Source organism: Armigeres subalbatus, chromosome 1 (genome assembly GCF_024139115.2).
Source record: "Armigeres subalbatus isolate Guangzhou_Male chromosome 1, GZ_Asu_2, whole genome shotgun sequence".
NCBI lineage: Eukaryota > Metazoa > Arthropoda > Insecta > Diptera > Culicidae > Armigeres > Armigeres subalbatus.
In genome coordinates, this window is record NC_085139.1 from 263825476 (window position 1) to 263844623 (window position 19148).

The 19148-nt window shown below is 39.9% G+C and overlaps 1 protein-coding gene across 2 annotated transcripts in view; it reads right to left on the reverse strand.

The window, feature by feature from the left end:
* LOC134207235 (homeobox protein B-H1-like) overlaps positions 1-19148 on the reverse strand; it is a 205513-nt gene that overhangs the window by 46716 nt on the left and 139649 nt on the right. The window lies entirely within an intron of this gene.

Below are 19148 nucleotides of genomic sequence, written 5' to 3' on the forward strand. Positions count from 1 at the left end.
TAGAATTTCGTTGTCATGGGGATCGATTCGAGCGAGTTGGCTTGGTAACACAGCTTTAAACTGCTTCAGCGCCAGCGAACAGACATTCTAGAAAAACTAGAATTTTTTATCAAAATAATCATATTATTTTGTTCGTATTTCTTGCTAATATAAAGATCAATAAAATTACGCAGGACTCAAATTCAACAGAATTTCAGTTTAATGTTTCTTTTTTTTTTCAAGTAAAAAATACGGAACAATAGTTTTTAATCAGCTTTTCTATCTCATTGTCGGCACTTGTTTACGCTTTCCTACGTTCCAACGCCACACTAATTTGAGGAACTATAAATCACGTGCCCAAGTGGTTGATTTTCGGGCGCTCGCACTAATTAAGTCGACAAAACAACCTCTCGTGACGCGGCACAGATTTGCGGCAGCGCGCTACCGACAAATGAGAGTTGTTTCGTAACAGTTGAAGGATCGGTGTACAAATTTGAAGTTTATTCAAATCCTTCTGACATCCATCAGGGTCGGTAGGAATTTTTCTTCCCAGCTCCACACATTAGTCATAACTTTTCGGGTGAAATACGTCCGTCCACCGGCTTCGGTAATGACGAAAAGCCCGCAATAATAGGCTTGACTGCACTCAGACCGGATCGTTGAACATGGGAAGTTAAGCTACATCGCACTCACGGAAAGGCGGAAGAAGGAGAGTGCCGAATTAACATCTAATCTAAAAGGCTAACACCCATCAAATTATCATAGCACTCTAATCTAACGCTAAATTCAACACCTGTTTATGCTGTTTAATGCGAGCTGGTTACGTCTCCCTCCATCGACTCCCGTCGCGCCGCTGGGCGACTCTGGGAGTCGATCACATACACGTCGCACACTCATGTACTCCTATACCGAGCTAGCGAGAGAGCCTCCAATCCACGCTCAACTTCGCTTCGTGGAGGCAGAGTTAATCTTTCGTAACTGAGTTATGCAGATTGCGGAGTGCTTGTGAAACAAGCCATTTAGCACTGCCAGTACGAAAGTCTAATTGACGTTTCGATTCAGTGCAGCTGTTGCTGCTGCCGCAGCAGCACTCCCACCGCACCACTCGAACTAACGGTGATCGCCGTTACTTTACTCCACTCGCTAACCTACAAGTTTTCATTTAATTAATACAAATTGCATGAAATCGCGATTTTGCATTGCTGCGGTTCAAGCGGTGACAACAACGTCGACGACGCCGACGAAAAAATTTATCATGACTTTCAACCCCTGCAACCCTGCAGCTGCTGCTGCAGCCCTGCAAGCCAAACGTCAAAGGAAGAAGGGTGCGCGCAAACAACTCGAAAGAAGCAATTACCTTCGCTCTTCGCATCGATCGTTCGCGCTCAATTCGGTCACTCGCTCGCTCGCTGATGACTCCCGACTTTGGCACGATATCAGCATCCCGGCGACAACAACGAAGGCAGAGGAAAATCACTTAAGCTAAAAATTATCATCATTTTGTCATGTCATGTCGGAGTAATTATAGTTTTATTGATTCGCAACCATACACATAATAATCATTCGGATTCTTTCTGCACAGTCAAGGATTTCGCTGCAGCTGCCGCGCGCTGTTGCCGCAGTCACTCGACCAGCTTATTAATTGGGTTTCTCCACCACACGGCAGCAGCCAATCATCTGGAGTTCGATCGGCAAAAACAACAAAACCACCTCCGTCTAGTCACCGTCGTCGTCTGTTGTGCCCTGAGCTCTCCAAGACATGGGTATGGATTTTAATTGACTGGGCAATACTCAAAGATCCCCGCGCCGCGGTTGCACGGGCGCAAACCCCGCGCGATGATTACCCGCGCAATGACGGAGCGCATAATCTGAAAATCGTGGAGCAAACAACACCAACATCAATCTCGTTAATTTGAGCATGGATGCGCGAGCTAGCGGCACTATACCGCACCCGCACACCGCACTAATGTCAGTCTGCATTACCGTAATCATTGACGACCGGGTTGTTAGTAGGAGTTAAGTAGACGTAGAAACATCGCTGCGTCTGGATGTGTATGTGCGAAAATTGCCGGCCTAATGATCAATTGAATCAGGCACTAATTTATTGACGTTTACAAAATCTACTATATAGGGGATTGGCAAATTGTGGTTGTATAAAAACTGACATAGAAGGGGGATCCCGCAGCGTAGTTGGCTTCACGTTCGCCTTTCAAGGGGATGGTCATGGGTTCGATTCCCAGCCCCTCCACCAAACCCTCGTCAGTCGTCGGATCCGCAGCCCATACGGTGACGTTTTGGGGTGCGCGCCTTACCATCACGGCTGCCTGATGACGACAGACAACTTGTTCTTCTCGGAGGCATTCCTCCAACGTTACCAGAAGAAATTGCAACCGAACAACGCAACGATCGTTGGATACACGACATGGACAAACGGACACAATGGACTCACGATGAGATGGACTGGCAACGACAACAATAAAAAGTAATGGAACCCTAAAAATAGATGCTGTGTGGATTCTGTACTGCAGAATATCACAATAGGTCTCGGCACAGATGTACGTTTTGAGTATTTTATCGCCCTCAAGCATGTTGGAAGCTTAATGATTTCGAGAAGTTCCTTTCATTAATGTGCAGAACACTTGTTCGAAAATCTGCGCCTTTTTACCTGCGGATATTTCCCTTGATGAATGGGCACCACTACTTGACATTCCTCCCGAATATTATCGCCTGCCAAGGACGTATTTTTTAACTTCTCCGCAGATTGAGTTTTCTTAAGCCAATTTTAGCCACTGACGCAATTTTTTAGAAACCTCCACCCAACAGATTTAAAACAATTAAATATGCGCTCCACATGTAGTTAAATTATCCCTTTGAGGATATTTACTATCATATGATGTACTGGCAGTTTCTGATTGAGGCATCTACAAAAATATTTCCTTAACCCAGTCTCCTGGAGACCCCGAAGAAGATGATGTGTTGGCGTGGTCGTCTAAAATTAAAAATGTTTTCCTTAGAGAAAGATTCCATCCACAAAAAAGGCTTTAAAAAATTAGAATCAACATTATTACACAAAATTTAGTAATTTCACATCCAGAGCGCACATATTTATAGCATTGTAAAATGAAGGCACTAAAACTTTAGAAAACAAAATTACGTCCTAAATATCAAAATTTGGAAAAATAGAAACAGAAATAACTTTTCCATTAATGGCAGCATTTAGGGTTGGCATGCCCGGCTGATTCTCTGACGGATATTCGCATTTCTAATATTAACTTTTTGAATATAAAACTTTACAGTATTCAAATTGACCCGTAACACTGGGTAGACACCTTTACGTGGTGTGTTACGGAGTAAGATCTACCACGGTTACATTGCCAGCTACAGGCAAATCCTGACCCAACGAATACTTTCCTCATTATGCAACTCCGTGTCGCTAAGTCGGTGGCCTCTCGTTAAGTAAATACCACATCAACACTTCCTTCCTCTCCCTAGTTACGATGAAGATGGGCGTGGCCAGGAGTAATGATCCTCATGCTTTTGTTATTTTTGTTTAAGAATGGAATCAAGGACCACTCCCCTTCTTGATTTCTGATAGCATTCTAGATAAGGATCTCAAAAGTAAAACATGAGTATCACTAGTGTCCAATCTACGAATTACACCGTAACAATGCTAATGCTAATGCTAAATATAAGTTCACAGCATTCAAATTTGTTAGCACCTTTATTTAAAAATGGTTCCTGGAAGATATTTCTGTTTGCAAATTCAGCGTCATTGAATAAACTGACAGATTGGCAAAAATAAAATATTGTGAGAATAAAACATATTTTCTTCAAAATAAATATCAACCATCTATCTAGGCATTATAGAATAGATGCCCCACTAAACTTCTAAATTTCTTTTCTTTCTGAGCTAATTTTTTATAACAAGCATAAACTTCTTGAAAGTAATATTTTGCAACAATCTAAAACAGGTAAAAATAGTCCCACTTGCCCCATGCATGTTTAAACTCAAGGGCAAGTGAAAATAGCAGATTTTGGTTTTAATCTAAACTTTTAATTCGTTTTCGATGTCACACAATTATTTAATTGCTCAAAATATTCACTTTCCACATCAACGAAGAATTTATAAACGACTATTTCGTTGGAAATCCATCGAATGAAAATAAAAGCTTTTGCCGGTAGTTCAAAGTCATGATTAAACAATACCATTAGTATGGTGCCGCAAATGGTTTTGATTCCAAATACTTTTGTGTCAGGCGAATTCGTTGATAGTTCTGCTTCTACTTTCTAGAACATTGTTTCCATTAAAAACGTTCACCGATTAATCGGCAGCCATAGTACCCACTTACCCCGTATTTTCACTTGCCCCGGGGTACCTTATTTCAAAAACCTACTCTAAATTAGCAGAGACCCCAAAATAAGAAGAAATCCTATGAAGGAAGTTATGCCCACCAAGAAAACAATTCTGAAAAACTTCCACACTACAGTATTCCACAATGTTCTCAAATTTTCTTCTAGTGGATGCCCTTATTGAACGATTTTTGAAGTGTTAAATTTATCACTACGCCAGTAACATTTTGGTTTTATGCAGGTTTTATGAAAGTCATAAAGAGCAAATTATGGTTTTGAAGACCGTTATGAAACCAAAAATGTTACTTGAGTAATTTTCTGTCCTGTTTTCCAACTGAAAACGTCCTAGACCGGACCGAGAATCAAGCTCGCAAAACATATTTGGATTGGCAACCCTATGCCTTTGCCCAAAATGCTAAATGGAAACGAAACAAAACCTTGTGCACCAATCTGTGGGTCTCTTGCATCTTCCATAATCCTGCTCTGAATACGGAAAAGGTAGTAAAATGAACAGTGCTTTCATTGCGTTCCGCTTCATTGCGTTTAGGGCTTAGCTCACGTATGAAGTGGTTCAAGGTAGGAACTGTATAACCATAAACCGGTGGAGTGAAAAACTTTCGAAATGGCAACGTATGAAAAGGTCTGAAGTCGTGGAAATAATGCTGGCATCATTTGACGCTTGCGGCTTGCATCTTATTTTTCTATACTTCGAGCCGCCCTACACTGAACGAAAGCATCCGATACAAAAAGAATGATTATTCATCAGTTGGTTCAATATTGGCTCTTTTCATATATTAAACAGATTGAATGATTTTGGACACGACTGACCCTAATTTTCTTCCAAATAATGCTACAATATTGTTATTAGTGAAAGTGTCTCATGTAGATAAACCCCTAAAAAGTTTAATTCACCTCCAGAGGTGAGCCAGCCAAGGGCTGGAAACCTCTTGAATAAAGACGATAATAATAAGTTTCATTCAAAAACAGAGTCAATTATCATTTTAAAAATCAGTACATCTTTATCCTCGTCTTACTGTAATGAAAAACATATGAAATATTATGCATACCATATAAAAAAAGAACTTGAATCGGTTTTTCGCAGACCAACCACAAGACCGCACCAGAATACCTTCCCACAATCGATTTATTTCTCAAACTTAAATCCAGTAAATACAACAAACCTCTTAGGCATCATGGCAGAGCGTGAATATACCCATACCCTTGGGTTGGAACTGTGCTTTATTGATAATGATTGCTAAAATGTTTATTCACTCCGTAAGTGCCCTTTTCCCTTTTATGTTACCAGCCATCAATTCCGAAGGAGACCAGAGACCACTCGAGATGAAGCTTCAGGATAAACGCTGTCACCTTTCATTCATTTATTTCAATAAATAAAAATCAATAAATAAGTATTCCATCAAATTGCCTATTTTCTTATTCACTTTATTTAGAAAATGGGTTTTCTACTAACAAGATCCCAACAGATCTATATAAACATCATTTAAATGGTATTATTTACAAAATGACAGTTGCAATGGTTGAATTTTGAATGAAAATCATTCCAAGCGTTTTTTTGTTTTGATTATGGTTTGTATGATAATAATACGAAATAATAATGATTTTCTTTCAATTCAATTTGGTTTCCAGTGGATCGGATTGAATGGTTAGTGCTGTATAATAAGCAGCTCGAAGTCATTCCTATCCCTCTCATCTCGCTTAACTTTTCAAAAGGACCTAAGTAACATTTTTTTCATGATTTAATTTGAATAGCGCAATCAACATAAAAACATGAAAGCTTTTGATTGCAGTACTCAAATTAATTCATGAAAAAATATTACTTAGGACCTTTTGAAAAGTTAAGCGAGTCATGTTCTTTGGTTGACAAAAAGAAATAGCAGGACGGGAACAACTTCGAGCTGCTCATTGGACAGCACTATAGAGTGCTGCATCCTCTTACTTAACCTCACTCTTCTGACGTTTAGCAGTGGTTTGTTTACAGGGACTTAGACAAAAAATCTGAAATTTTTGTGAACACCGATCGATATGAAGGGAATATGCTTCCCGGTGGCTTTTGTGAGGTAAACCATTGTAAACACATTTCTTCGTCATAGTTAATTGAAATTTAATTGCTTAATTTCTAAAATGGACAAACAGCCAAATATAAACAAACCACTGCTACCTGTCAAACTAATGAACGGGTATTCATCTCATTCATTTGTGACGTCAGAATGCAACACTCAATTATCTATTAAAAATGATCCAATAATGGGCATGGAATTCGGGTGATGTGAAATTCATTCATTGAGCGCCGGAGGCTTTTGTTCAATGTATTGCAAGAAAATCTGTCAATTTTTCAAAACAATAAACGAAGGAATGGGGTAGTGCGCCGAATGAACACTTTGCGGTTGAGCGGTCCGCTGTTTACTAAAAATAAACACCTTTTCATACATCAAATTCATTCTAAATGAATTTCGGCATCGCTCAAAAGTCAAATAATGAACCTATGCACTGCCCCATACAAATTGTTGTGGTACCTTGTGCCGGCTGAAATAGCTTTTTGTAGTCCAAAATTTACATTGTGAGCAAAACGTTGTGAGGAATCAATTATTTATCATAAGATTCTGCAATCATCGAATACTGTAAGTATTGTTGACCATTTTAATGATTTTAATAGTCGTTTTAGAGAAATCATACTGCCCTGCTGCAATGAAGAGCAAAGCACCACACTAGCAGGGTTTTTAAAAACACAAATTTTCAAATCTTATCCCCGATTCAAATCAAGCGTGAGGCAAACTTCACCCGACTCATTGCCCAGAGAATCGTCCATGATTCGACTCGCAATTTGCATCATTGCGTGATTGTTGCGTGTTATTCTTCTTTGAATTTATCGGAATAATTTTCTTTGCTTAAAACAGTGGATAACTAATCCATACGTAAACATAAAATACGCTTCGATTGTGTATTGACACATTTTGGAGCGAAAACATATTTCTGCGTGAAAAACGCATACGCGATGCTCTCCATGCAGAATCACAAGCGAGTCAGCTCGCGCATGAAGCTTTGGTGAGTGAGATTTGAGCATGATTCTACCAACACTGCACACGAGTTGTGCAGGACCCATAAATAAGTCTCCTTACATCAGGAAAAATTAAGACAATCCTGGACGGAAAAGCAGGCGGTCACCGTAAACAAATCTGTCAGCGACACAATGTCAGTGATGTCCACAACACGTACATTCATTATCGCAATCGAATTCCCCTAAACGGTATTCAATTTCAACAGGATTCCCACACAAATGTCATTAAAGTTCATCCAATTTGACACGAGAAAATCAATCCCAACTTCCACCAAAAATTCATCTGGACTTTATTCTAATTCATTAGGATTTCCACAAAAAAATCATCCAAGTTTCCAATTTGAAAATTCATTAAAATTACGACGGAATTCACCCAAATTTCGTCGGAAAAGTTCATCCAAAGTTCGGCGAGAGATTCAACAAAATTTCGCCAAGAAATTCATCCAAAATTTGTCAGCAAATTTATCTCAATTCTCATGGGAAATGTTCGAACTTCCATGGAAAATTCATCAAAAGTTTGACTAGAAAATTTTGTCGAGAAATTCATCCAAATTTCTTCGAAAATTTATTCCAAATTTCGTCGAGAGATTTATCCAAATTTCACCGAGTTATTCATCCAAAATTCCACGAGAGATTCAGCAAAATTTCATCAAAATTCATCCAAAATTCACCAGAAAGTTTAGCCAAATTTCGTCGGGAAATTCATCAAAATTTTGTCAAGAGATTCATTCAAATTTCATCGAGAAATTCATCCAGATTTCGTCGGAAAAATCATCCAAATTTCTTCGGGAAAATCATCCAAATTTCGTACGAAAATTCATCTAAAGCTCGTCGTCAAAAAATTCATCCAAATTTTACCGGAAAATGTAGCCAAATTGTGTCGTGAGATTCAACCAAATTTCGACAAGAGTTTCCTCTAAATTTTGTCGAAAAATTTATCCAAATTTCGTCGATAAATTTATCCTAATTTCCATAAAATAATTTATTCCTATCAACGGAAAATTCATCCAAAGTTCAAGGAGCTTCATTAAACTTTATTCAAGAAATTCAAATTCCTCCAAATTCACCGAAAACTTCATCCAAATTTCGACCGAAAACTCATCCAAATTTCATCGAGAAATCGTCCAAATTTCGTCGGGAAAATTCATCCCAAGTTTGACAAGAGTTTCATCTAAACTACTTTGTTTAAAAATTTATCCAAATTTCATCGAGAAATTTATCCGAATTTCACCGATACCGATTCATCCGATAAGAGTAGATATTTATATCGACGGAAAATTCATTCAAAGTTCAATGAGAGATTAATTTAAAAAAAATCACGACATTCCTCCAAATTTCACCGGAAAATTCATCCCAACTATCACGGAAAATTTTTCCGAACTTCCATGGAAAATTCATCAAAAGTTTCACTAGAATTTCATCCAAATTTTGTCGGGAAATTTATCCAAAGTTCGACTGGAGTTTCATCTAAATTTCGTCAATAAAATTATGTAAATTTCGTCAAGATATTCATCCGAACATCGACAGAAAAATTCATACAAATTTCGAAGAAAAATTCATTCGAATTTTGTCGATAAATTCGTACACATTTCGCCAGGAAATTCATTCAAATTTCGTCGAGATATTCAACTAGACACGAGATATTCAATATAGACGGGAAATTGTTGAATTATGTTTTCTTATTAAGTGTGTAAAGTGAGAAGTAAGTAGTGAGTAGCGAAAAGTAGAACAGAGAAGAGTGCGAAACGAAAGTGAGAGTGAGAAGTAACAAGTGTGAAGTGGAAAGCCAGAAGTGGAAAGTGGCATGTGAGAAGGGAGAAATAAGTAGTGTCAAGTTATTAGTGAGAAGTGAGATGTGATAGATGAGAAGTGATAAATGAGATAGCGACTAGTAAGAAACGTGAACTGAGAGATGAGAATGAAGAAGGAATAAAGAAAAGGAATAAGGATGGAAGAAAAAATAATAAGGAAGAAGAAAAAGAAGAAGAAAGAAGGAATAAAGAAGAAGAATGAAGAAAAAAGGGAAAAAATAAAGAAGAAGAAAGAAAGAAGAGGGAAGAAAAAAAGAAAGAAAATGGAAGAACGAAGATGGAAGAAGACAGAAACAAAAAAAATAAAAGAATAAAGAAAAACGAAAATGACGAAAGAATGAATTAGAATTATTTTATTTTTTTCAATGCTCATTTCTTGTTGCTCGCTTCTATTATTTTACATCCCACTTTTCACTTCTTAGTTCTCAATTCTTTACGTGGGAGAAAGCTTCTGCTACCTGTCAATGCTGTTGGTTTCCGTGGGAGTGCTTTCAGTTTCGTCAAATCGACGTTAGAATCTTTTTTTACAAAACTTATCTGTCGTTTCGAAAATTTGGTATTGAATTATTACTTTGCATTTATCATTTTTTGCTTCCCGGTCCTCACTTCTCATTTCTCACTCCATACTTCTTATTTCTTAGTTCTCAGTCTTAGCTCAAATTTCACTTCTCATTTTTCATCTCTCACATCTCACTTCTCCCTTCATTCTCACTTTTCATTTCCCTCTGCCCACGTTCCACTTCTCACTTTTCACTACTTACTTCTCATTTCTCACTATTTACTGATCTGAGATTGACTTTTTAAACTTTTCGGCCAAACAACATTCAGCCAAATGGCCTGATACGAGAGATTCATCCAAATTTTGTTAAGAATTTCATCCAATTTTCAAGGAAAACTGAACTCGAAAAATACGTTGGAACTTCGTTGGGAAATTCGTCCACATTTTGTCGAGAAGATCAAGATCATCCAAATTTCGTTTCAAATTAAAGCTCATGTGATGTTTGGATACTCATTACGATTAATACGTGGGGAATGGTTCTGAACTGTGTGGCCGCTTTGATTTTTTGATTCAGTTTCAGAAGTTTTCACTAAATAATCTACAAATTTTTATTCGAATGGTATTCATCAAAATCTGATGCGATATTGTAGTTCAAAATAGGAGTAATGACGGTTTTGGCAGGTTTTGTTCTATTATTGTAAGGGGGGATTATGACTGATTATGCTCAAATTGGGCCAAACATTCTTTGCATATCAAAGAATATTGTAGCCAAATTTCATTAAATTCGGTCTGACTCTTGTGAATGATGATTAACTAAATGCAGAATTTCAAAGTGATTTAAATATCTGATTTTGTGGGCGAGGATTCGAACGTCGATTTGACGAGTCTGACAGCACTTTCACGCGAACCAGTCCCGTCAATACGTATAGTAGAATGCTTCTGCTTCCTTTTGGTGGTGTTGGTTTGCGTGGGACTGCTGTCGAATTCGTTCGAACGAATTTTTGAATCTTTCCTTGCAGGAGCGGATGGGTTGTTTTGGGGATTTGGTATTGAACTAATAAGTTTTTAAATAGAAAGTTTTGATTTTCTTTTATTTGATTGGAATAGGGAATATGAGTCAAACACTACTAATGGGGAAACTGCATATTGAAAAAACTACTTCGGCACTAGTTCAATGTTCAAGTGTCTGTTGGAAAGGCAGCTTTTGTTGGTGGAACATGGTTTCCGATCCTTCCAGTTAATTGTCACATGTCCAACTTGCAATCAGAATATTAGGTTTTAGTCCGCCTGGATTCTACGGACTGAAAACTATGTAGACAATGTCAACTTCCTTGACTTTCTACATCAGTCATCGTTGAAAAACAATCGATGAAATCCCATACCATAACATCAGACTTCGTTCATAGTCCTACTAAGTTAAAATCTTACACAAAATGTATGGAAATATTTCGTCCTTGGAGGTACCAAGAATCGAATCTCGTTCTTGTTTCTCGATCGACATCCTTAGTTAGGAAAAAAATGAATCACAATTGTTCCGACAACGTTCTGCATCTACAAGACATGAACTGGTCCTGTTAGGCTGTCGTAATCTACGAAGTCTGAGGGAACTCGCATCAGACATCGCTGACTTTATTTCTTAGAATAATTTGAATTCAATATGGTGGTTATCGGCAATCGAAAATTGAAATAAAAACTCGCTAAACAATTAATTGCATATTATTCGGCAACTCGGCCGTACGAAAACCATTTTTTTGTTAAATATCTTGGCTGTGCATATGTTTCGAAATGGACAAATTGATATGAAATTTGCGAAAAAGAATCCACGTGTCTTGGAGGGACTCGAACCCTCAACCGTCTACGTACTCGGATTCTGATGGCTTTTCCGCAAACGTGACTTTTAAGTGATCTTGTTGTGTAGGGGTTATCACGTAGGAGGTTTAGGGTTCGAGCCCCTCCAAAACACGTGAATTCTTTTCCGCAAATTTCATATCAATTTGTCCATTTCGTAACATGTGCTGTGCATATGCACAGCCAAGATATACAACTCGCAAACAAACTCGCTAAACGTTAAAACAATATTTTTATGCTGATTTTCAAGGTCTTTTTATTAAGGGTTTTTGAAAAATCGGCGACGTCATTACAAACATAAAATTAGACTAAATTGTATATTTTTTCACTTCTCAGCGTTCCCCAATTAACCCGAAGAATGAGGTATCGCAATCTGCTTCATATAGGTCTTCAAGTTCCCAAATATGAGTACTGAGTCATGCATGAACAAATAAACACCCAAAAGTCCAAAGAAAAGTTAAACCGCTTCGGTAATCGCCGGAATTTCTCCGACGGCGCTGAATCCCGCACCGTACAGTCCCACGAGCAGCCAGACTTTTCCCACGCCAAAACTCTTAAGAAAACGGCCAATTTTGAAAAGCCAGCGCACTCAAATCCCAGAACCTCGGGAGCCCGACCCCACGAAATCCTAATAAAAAGCACCTCACCATCATGCAAAACGCTTACCTCCTTACCTCCCCGTATTCTCCACGGCAAGGCCCGCAAAAAGTCCGTATTGAGAGCAAAAACGAGCAAATCACCCTCCTCTGTCTCGGAGATGATGCTTTGCATGGTTGAAATTGAAACGAATTTACTCATTATAGTAATTTCCCGTCCGCCGCTAAACTCCGAACCAGGGGTGAGGATTACGCCCGACCGGGAGGCTGCCGCCGCGGCCCAGTCCTTGCGGAAATTATACACTCCCGAGTGGTGTTCTGTTTTTTTCGGTTCGGATTTTCTCGCAAAACAACAAGCAACAGAAGAAACAGAATTAAGTACATTCATTATTGTGTAAATCACGAATTTCCCCTTTTGCACGTCCGACCGACAGGCCACAAGTCCCCATTGTTATTTCGAACGAACCGAATATTGCAAACGACGGCGACGATGCAAGAGAGCAAACATGGAAGCGCGTCATCGTGCCAGAGCAGCATCAAGGACCAACAACGGGCCAGCAGCGGTGCGCGTGATGAAAAGTCGATAAAGAGGTCAACCCAAGGGAGCGGGGTAGGACGACAACAACACCCGAGTATCATTGTCGATAAGTGAGTGTGTGTGTGTGTGTGTATGTGTCTTGTGAGCACAAGCGAGGATGCAAAAGGGAAGGGTGTGAGGAGCAACCACTCAGCACACTGGTGAAAAGGGCCCTTTTCTCGAGAGTGCGGAAAATTACGGATTATGAACGGTTGGGTTGGGTTCTATGCCGGGGATTGCCCTTTTTGCTGCGGCCCGATGCCGGAGGAGGATGATGATGATGATGACGCTGCTGCCTCTGTTGCAAACAATGTTATACAGTTGTTAAGAGGCTGGGTCGTTGAGAGTGGTACTTGACTTTTCGACTCACGATCTGACGTCGAGTGGGTATAGAATTGCAATTTTATGAAACAGCAGTCATCTGGATTCGAATAGCCACTCTACGGGGTGATTGGAGTGGACGTTGTTTGCGGATTGTGATTGTTGTGATTGCCGGTGCCCGGTGTCAATTGGGTTCCACGCGCAAACAACCCTGCAATAAGCAGGGATGGACTCGGATCGTTGCAGCGATTGTTCAACCTTGAAGGTCAACGGAATTGGATTTCTTCCCCGTCGTCGACGACGACGATGACGACGGGATTCGAAATTGATTTTTATTTCTGAAAAGCAACCGTAATGGAGCAATCATTGCTGGGAGATTTATTGCCACAAGACGGTGCACGAACGAAGAAGATGGGATGGCAATTTTCCGGTTTTATGTAAATATGTGTACACAAACAAAGCGAAGGAAATCGATGCGAGCAAACACAGAAACGCGGACGAGCAATCTCAGCAGGCGGGTGAGAGTGAGACAGTCAGGCGGGCAAATCTAGTTGGCCGTGCGACGCAAAACACGTGTGAGTGTGTATGCGTGTGAGAAGTGATTTTACATTGGCGACGAAGCGATCAACGGAGAGGAATAAATAGTTGCAAGGAGAGAAAGCGCCAGAAGAGTGAGAGAGATCGAACGACGGTGCAGCATCCCAAGATTTCGGATGATGACGACGACGACGACGGATGGCGGAATAAATAAAAATATGCCACGCCTCCAGCAGCCGGGTAAGTATGTACGCGTTTGTGTGCGTTCGCCGCGCGATGCATCGTGCGGTATTATATTCAATTAGCGAAGATGGACTGACTCGTCCGTCGGCACGGGATTGCTTTCAGAATGCGTGGAAAAATGGAGAATCGCCGTCGGTAAAGTAGTTGCACAGGGGGTGAATTGCCGAATCAAATATTCCATTAAATTAAGGAAGACGTAGAACACTCACTCCCGCACCGGATCTAATTCCAAACCACACATCAATCACGGCGTAAACAAGGCTCGCGCTGTCATAAATAGAAGGACCGAACGAAAATAACACGGCACAGAAATGAAGCAGCGGGGGGAAACAAAGTCAAAGAACAAAACAGAGTAAACACTGATCAAGCACGAGTGACGAGGGGACCGATGGTCTAACGCTCTCAAAAATGATTTACTCTAATTACATGCCATGTTTCTCAGCTTTCGAAGTGTACGTACACCCTCGACTGGGGAACAAACGGCAAGGAATGACAGCGCCGCAACCTGCTGTATTATTGACTGGTAACCGCCTTGTTCGACCGCAAAGTAAGTTAAAAGAGGTAATTGAAAAACTATACCCGGAGGTACATAAATAGGCGACGGTCATACTCGTCGTCGACGAACTCAAAGGAGGATTGGGTCGCGTGAGAGCGAACGCGACCGCGTTGCCGCTCGCCACCTGCGATTAATCGATCCCGACGGCCACCGCCAGCACCACCACAGTTCCGAACCTTGCCAGAGCTGCTTAGAATGTGATGAGCAGCAGCGTTAGCTTTTTGACTTTTGACGGGCGGAAGAAGGCGGTGACTAAATTAGGTAACGCTATTGGATGATGAATCGTAAAAATGTTGAGACGAAAAGCTGTAGGTGAGTTATCATCGTACATAATAAAGCATTTATTGGACTTATGGGAGAATGATTCTAAACGATAAAAAGTGATCGTTTACACGTCAAAATTAAATGTGTAAGCTTTGAGGGATTTCACTCCGAACACAAAAATAGAAAAAAAAAATTATGGTATATGAAGAAATATTTCACTAAATCGATTAATGAGGACGACGTGAAATCAAACATCAATCAGATCAAATTAAAATTATCCAGTTAATGCTTGCATTAGTGTCATTATCGTAATTATGGCGGAATGATTCAATCCATTAATTCATTGGCTGTCAAAATGAAAACAAACATTTATCGATTCGAAGCCGTGGCATTTGTTGCATTTCACATCTTTGTGGGCACTCCAATCATTTTTATTAGAGACCCGTAATTACGTTCACCTTGAAGTTCATAAAGAAAATGTTATAATACTCAAAATAGCGAGAAAGAACACGTGGTTGTCAAGAGCGTTGTGTATTCGGTTTTAACGAGTGACATCTGTGAGATTTTGCGAGCCTCAAACTGACATATTTTTTTTTAATTTTCCATTTTGCGGATTCCGCAAAGTTCTTCGGCAACAGTCAAAATTCTACCGCAAGCCTGAAAATCTTCAATACACTGAAACAAAAACCTAATATTTGGCGTTGTCATCGTAGAATGCCATGCAGAAAAAGTATGAACTAACAGCTGCGGTACTGACAAAAATGCCAATCGAAGCGGATCGTCACGTATCTGTTCCCGTGGCACCACCGGTGCGAGAAATATTTTAATTTGACAAATCTACTTTATCGATAATCTGGAAACGACAAAAAACGGAGATCGCAGCAAGCATCGAACGCGCGCGGATGTGTTTTTCAGTTTTAGCTGTCTAATTTTTTGTTCCTATTTTTTCCTTTCGGCCGGTGATAGTGATAGTTTAACGTGATTCGACTTAAGTGAAGTTTTTTTTACACATAAAATCGCTAGATTTCAAGTGTGCGATGACGGACACTCTTCGGCCCTTTCACAAATCGTTAGTGTCAACAAGTGTTCTTCTGTTTGTTCGCAACTTGAAAGATATGTGCTGAAAAAATACGAGGCATTTCGGCAAAACCTTGGCAGAACCTTGCTCGACAACCATTACCAAGAAAGAGTTGAACATCGTGAATTTGGTGAGATCTTCCAATTATAGCTTTAATATCCTGGGCTGGGCTGATATCCAGAAATGCTCCTTATTTGGATTATTGGATGCATTGCATTACATTCATTTTTCCGTTCTGCTTCCGTCAAATTTTTCGTGATATAACGTACCTAATCAACATTAAACTTAAATCGGTCATATTTGTAAAATTAACCGTTGTGTGGCTGGCAAAAACACCCTTTAAAGGCCGGAAGGGTATTCGGTACCCACAAAACTAAAATGCTTATATCTCAGATTTAAAATTTAAAACTTCTTCTTCTATCAAGTTTTTATGGGGATGGACCAGTCAGGTCACTCTGATTTCCGGAAAATCCGGATTTCTAGGATTTGGTGGAATTCAATGGGATTGTATAAAGTCGTCTTATGACAAGTGAGGGCATTCCACTAAGAAGCTCAAAATAATTTTCTTATCTGAGATCCATGTTTTTCACTGCATTGACTGTGAAATATTTCTACCCTGGTTTTGATACTACTATCGACAGTATTTAACAACCAAAATACACTAAAACAATTGTACTGTATTGAGATGTAAGATTTTGGTACGGCGTTTGTATTAGAGTCTTCCAGATTTGTGAATGCCGGGGTTTTGTACGGATTTTAGTACAGAGCTGTATTAAACTCTGCCGTCCGCTGGTTATATGTTATTAAAATATTGACATAACAATGAACTAAACAGTTTTGGAATGTAATATCGTCGTAAACCTTTATATTGTTGAATAGAAATCGACTAGTTTAGAATAGGCATAGACAATAGCTTTCTGTGAAAGATTGATTGTTAGCATTCGAGTTGAGAAAATAACTATCGAGCACCTGAAAAACATCGCAGCAGTTTAACGGAATCACTAATAAATAATCACTCGCCACGAACGAATGATAGTTTGAAATCTCGTTGGAACACAAAGATGTAATTAATAATCACCGTAGGCGGTCAGCCCAAAGTACAAATAAACAAAGTCTATCGCTAAGATATTGATTATTGTTCCTCGCGTTAGATGAATATAAAACAATCACACTAGCTGATTATCGCGGACAGTTGAAAGATAAATTAACAATAGCTCTACCGGAGCAATTGATTGTCTGCCCTTACGTTGGGTGAACAATGACAAAATACGTCGTAACTGATCTATACTTTGTTCTCGCATCAACATGAACATGCTAGTTGCTTGGATTACATCACTTACCAAGGTGAATCCTGATCTAAGTAATGACACTTCCTCTCCCTACTTACAATACTCCTTCCTGTAACAATCGTAGAGATGCAGACGATTCGTCGGTCTCTAGAACAACGGTTGTTACACTAAAATTCCTTCCCTTCCCTCGATGATCGTAAGGACGTGGCCGGCGCCGTTATTGACCCATTAAAAGTTGAGCTTTCGGAACGTGCACATTGAGGATGGGTTACTAATCCCAAGTCCCATCTGTTGGTTCCCTGTGCAATTCCGCTAGTTCTGGTCAATCACGGAGTAGCAACTACGAATTGTACGGTCATCTCATGCTCATGCTCATGCTCATGCTCATGCTCAATCTGGAAACGACAAAAACGAGCAACCGCTGCAAACCTTCGCGTTCTAATTTGTTTCCATTCTCGTCTATTTTACTACCGTTTCATGGTAATTTAACAAGAATAACACAACACAAAGTACCACGGGCGCTGCTGGGTGAGAGCCGGCAATTTCCTCGACACATCAACGAAACTTCACTATCATTCCATTATTTCGTATGGAAAATTTATTTATCGCTTCAACTGTTCCGCACACCGGGGCCACATTACAAAGCTTACTTCGGTCGTGTTGTGTTTTTTTTTTGGGATCTGGTCTAAAAACGAAAACATGATTCAACAACCACACCACACCGACCGAGGAAGGGAGAAATGTATTTTAAATTATATGCCTTTATAAATGCGCCTGGACATGGCCGGAGATAAACATCTGCGGAACGAACGACCCAACGGGCAACGGGAGGGAGAGAAAAAGCTCGGTTTAGAATCAGTGTGTGCGGACCGTTTGTCCACGCTTGGGTGGTTTCGTGTGAGTGCTAATGGTCCCCACCTGTCCCCTCACCGGTGCGGTGTGACGTTCGGGTCCGGAGGAGACCCCTCGATAGGCAAAGTAGCAGGCGAGCGGTGGTGGTGCAAAGTAAATAATTGTAATGGAAATACGCGTCGCATCGCCGCAGCCGTAGTTTCATAGCTTTCCTGGACAAGGAATTGGAACTTTTTGCGTTTAAACGTTTGATGTGGACGCTTCCGGTCCGAGAAATCACGGCTTTTCCCCCCAGGGGGGGGACAGAAACAGAACCGCGAAATGAGGTAAGCGCTTAGCGTTTTTGATGATTCGATGGTGAGCCGACCGATTGTGCCAGGAAGTCATTAAAAGCTGGTTAGCGTCACTTTGCGGCTAGCTGCTACACATAGACCTGATGGCTATCATTAGCGACCGAAAACGAAACACGCTGGATGCAAATTGACCGGCTGATGCGGACGGACCGTGGCGGCGCTACTTTATCGGCTTTTATTTCTGCGATCGATAGGAAGAATTGTAAATTTAAATTATAAATCCAGATTTAAGAAGGTGATGAACACAATTTGGTACCTCTAATTACTTTTTATTCGTCAATCAAGGAAAACTTTTGAAACTGGAATCAAACGATGACGAATGATGGTGAAGAAATGATGATGTCTGGCCGTGCTTTTTTACTGGAACAAAAGGCAGAGCCGACCAAATGATCATTCCGAAATTGCGAAATCGATTCTTCATCTCATTTAAGGTCAACTGGCTCAAAGAACTCATAATTTGTGACGCCTTCGACTGTTTTAAAAAGTTCAAGCAAAAAAACATAAAAGAGCCTAATATTTGACCAATTTTGGACCAACATATTGTCTTTATTAGGGAGACCGAGGCTGGCTCGTCTCCGGAAAAATATTTTTTTTTTGTGGAAAAGTTGATTCTTAAAAAAGCGAGAGGGAATGAGGCCAAAAAAACGAGATGAAGTTTTTGACGGGAAGGTTAGTTAGTGATGAAAGTCTGATCAGATCAGTTATTGCACTCACAAAATTTTCCAGATGACAACACCGAGACTGCACTTGTTTACGAATGCTAAACATGGGTGTAAAGATGATGCTGTCATATTCTGATGTTTTCATAGATTCTGTCACTGGACCTTTAGCTTTTAAAAAGTATTCGCTCAATAGATTCTTTAACTTACTTAAGGTCAACATTTCCAAAGAACCCATGCTTTTGACACCTCTAACATTT